This window comes from Mus musculus, chromosome X (assembly GCF_000001635.26).
Source record: "Mus musculus strain C57BL/6J chromosome X, GRCm38.p6 C57BL/6J".
Lineage (NCBI taxonomy): Eukaryota > Metazoa > Chordata > Mammalia > Rodentia > Muridae > Mus > Mus musculus.
Window position 1 is genome coordinate 106,572,652 of NC_000086.7, and position 3,857 is coordinate 106,576,508.

Below are 3,857 nucleotides of genomic sequence, written 5' to 3' on the forward strand. Positions count from 1 at the left end.
GGTGCAGAAAGCATAAATTGCTTTTTATGTGCTAGAGGATTATATTTCTATCTATATTCAATAGTATTTTTCAACATTTAATATTCATGTCTGCCCATGTTTTGTGATCATTAATCTTTAAGTTAAGATAAAACAAAAATACCAGGGACTGGAGAGATGGCTCAGTGGTTAAGAGCACTGACTGCTCTTCCAGTGGTCCTGAGTTCAAACCCCAGCAACCACATGGTGGCTCACAAACATCCTAATTAGATATGATGCCCTCTTCTAGTGTGTCTAGACAGTTACAGTGTACTTAGATATAATAATAAAAAAATAAATCTTAAAAAAAAAAAACAACCCAAAAGCACTAAGCCCAAGTAGTCATTTGTGTTTAGGAACAAGTATGGCAATTTTTGTTTCCCTATAGTGCAGCGAAGCTAAGTAATAACAGACAATAATATTTACCATTCAATATCAACAGTATACATTTCAGCATTAAAGAACAGTTCTTTATCAAGACAATTAGGCTGTATTAAATATTGTGTTTCCAGGATAGCACTGATAGCATGCAAGGATTTCCTAGATAAACTGAATAGCTCTCAGGAGAAACTATAAAGGTCAGGTATTTGGGATACAAATTTGTTTTTAAATTAGTATTAAAAATTTTCATACAACATATTTTGATCATGTTTCTACCCTCCCCATTCCTTCCAGATCCTTTCCACCTCTCTTCTCAACCAACTTTATATTTTTTTCTCTTTAAAAGTACCCAAACACAAAAGCAAGCAAGCAAACAAACAAACAAACCCAAGAAACACACTCTCACACACTCTTCCCCTAAATCAAATAAAAACACACTCTTCCCCTAAATCACATAAAAACAAACAAAAACAAACAAAAATAAACATGCAAATGATCTATTCAATAAAAGACACTCAAACAAAGCAAAATGAAACAAAACGACTATAAAAATGCCCTTCAGCTTGTTTTGTGTTGGCCATCTAACTACTCTTAGATGTAAGGAGTAGTTGTTAATATACCGAGTGAGGCTCCATTGGATTTTTTTTTCTTTTGCCAGTGACTTTCACTTGCAGATAGTTTCTTAGTTAAAGGTGAGAGCCTGAATCCTTTTTCCCCCTTAAATGTATCTTGAGAAGGTGTTTTGCATGCAAAACTGTTTAATCAAAATTTAGGTAATGCCTTTATTATTTATGGTAGAAGTATATGCTTGTGAGTTATTGGTAATTGTGGAAGAAATTGTATAATGCACAGAAAAGTGAAACAATTAGCAAACGAATGAGGATTTAGAAATTGTCTTTTTTTTATATTTGATCTTAGACAAAAGGCGAAGAAATGATTTGTATTTTCTTTTAGACCAACAGTGGGCTTTGGAGTGAATCAAAGAACAACATTCTATCTTTGTATTGTGCAAAGATAATCTAACCCAGGTTATACACATGAAACAGAATAGAATAAATTATTTTTCTACCTTCAGGTGTGATGATCCTTACTAAAATGTATCCCTTGAGTTTATATAGCCATAATACTAATTTTACCTTTCAAAGTTGTATATTTTCCATAGTTGGAATCACTAGTGTTTTAGTAAGAGGAAGTTCTTAACAGATATATTTGATTATCTTTAAAGGCCAAATAAAAGTATATTTGCCTATTTACTTTTCTGCAAACTCAGGGGACTTTATAATCAAAGAAGCCAGTTTACAGTCTGAGAAGAACACACGTTTATTTTGAAACTTAACATATAGAACATTTGCTTAAGATCAGTAATGCATTTTAAGGATACACAAGCAAAACATGCTGAAAGAAATAAAAAGTTAAGTGTATAATAGGAAATAGTCTGGCTAGTTGATGAGATTTGAAAAGGCTGCTAGTGACCAAAGGGATATATGTAAAGACTGTAAGAGTGTTAATGTTATAGATTATTATTATTTTGCTTCTAGGAATTGCAAATATTAAGCTCTTCCTAATTTCAATATTTTAAGTGACTTTTATGGCATTCTTTGGAGTAAATCATGGGTGTGTGTAATGCTCATCATATACCGGGAGAACATGGCCCACAGAATCAACTAAGCAGGGCACATAGGGTCTCACAAACCCAGGAATGGTAATCAGGAGGTTTGAAGCAATTGTGAGTCCGCATAGGTCTGAGCTAGGTGCTCTGCATAATACATTGTGGTTGTGTAGCTTGGTCTTTTTGTGGGACTCCTAACAGTGGGAGTGTGGATGTTCTGACTCTTTTGCCTGTTCTTGGGACGCTTTTTGTCTTACTTGGTTGATAAGAGGGTTTATGCCTGTCTTATTGTAACTTGTCATAGTATGTTTGGTTGAGATCCCTGGGAGACATGCTGTTTTCTGAAGGGAAGTGGAAGAAGAGTGGATCTAGGGAAGAGGGCAGATGGGGAGGAGGAGAACTGGAGGGAGGTGAAGGAGGGGAAATTGGAGTTGGGATATAATACATGAGAGGATAAGTAAAAAAGAAATAATAAAAAGTCATACAAATATACATGTATAAGTAAAAAATAAAATAAAAATCTTTCTTTAAAAAGCACACACTTTAATGTATCATCAATCCATCCTCCCTCTCTCTCTCTCTCTCTCTCTCTCTCTCTCTCTCTTTCTCTCTCTCATTTGTCAATCAAGTATCTCTTATCTGCTTGTCGCAAGAGCATAATATATCTGTCCTATTAAAAAATAAAGGCACAGTGATAATGGAAGGTATAATTTTGTATAGTAAACCTTTAGGGACTATCCATCATGTATACTGGAATCTTTGTACTTGAAAATGATGACACAGATACCTAGCAAATTAAGAATGTAAATTCTGGCAACAGAATGTCCAGAGTTCAATCTTGGTTCTGTAGCTTGCTGGCAAAATGAGGATAGTAATGATATGTACTCTGCAGGGCATTTGTATTTATAAATTGACACAGGTAAAATATTTAAAACATTTAAAAAGCTTTTAAAATTAAAATTACACACACACACACACACACACACACACACACACACACACAATAAATGTTATATAATCCCATGTAGAGATGTAATTTGTAACCTCAAGGAATTGATAATTCTACACAGAACACTTCCCTTTAGGAGAAAATACTAATACACATGGAGAAACTGGAGAAAGTAGTAAGAAGTAAGTTGTATGGCATAGGCTATAAAGACATAATTCAAGAAAGAACAATACATTCATTGTGAGTTTGCAGGTGACTGAAGTTTTGTGCCATATCTATATGGTACACGTAGGTACATATGTGAGTGGAACAGCAAATACAAACAAAAGCTTGGACATAGGAATAAATGAGCAAAATGATTATATGCACTAGAATTTAACTATGTCAATGTCTTGTTCAAATTCTTTCAAAATTAAAAATGGATACAATAAATATGAATTAGCATATTTAACAACTCTCCTATAAATACTTTACACTTGATCTTAGCCAAAAGGCTGAGAAGGGATAAATACTTTAAAGTGGCATCTTACTATATATATTTTAGGATACAATTTTAGCATATCTAACCACCTTTGAGTCCTTCAAATGGCCATAAGAAAGCATAACAAGTATCATTCTTATCTTACAGCTGAGAAAGTTAAGGTTTTAGGCTTACAAATTTCACTCAAAAGTATGTTAACTTTGTTAAGTTAAGAAAGACCAGGTTAAAAGAGATCAGGTTCACATGCAGACATCTTGGCTTCCAGTGCCATGCTCTCCCACCACAAAGCAGAAATGTAGCAAATGAGACCTGATGTCTTTTGACAAATATGTTTGATATTTGTTTCAAGCAAGAGGAACGAGAGTAATATAGACACTGCCAATTTTCAGACATGTTCAACAGAAATCAACAAGTTCCAG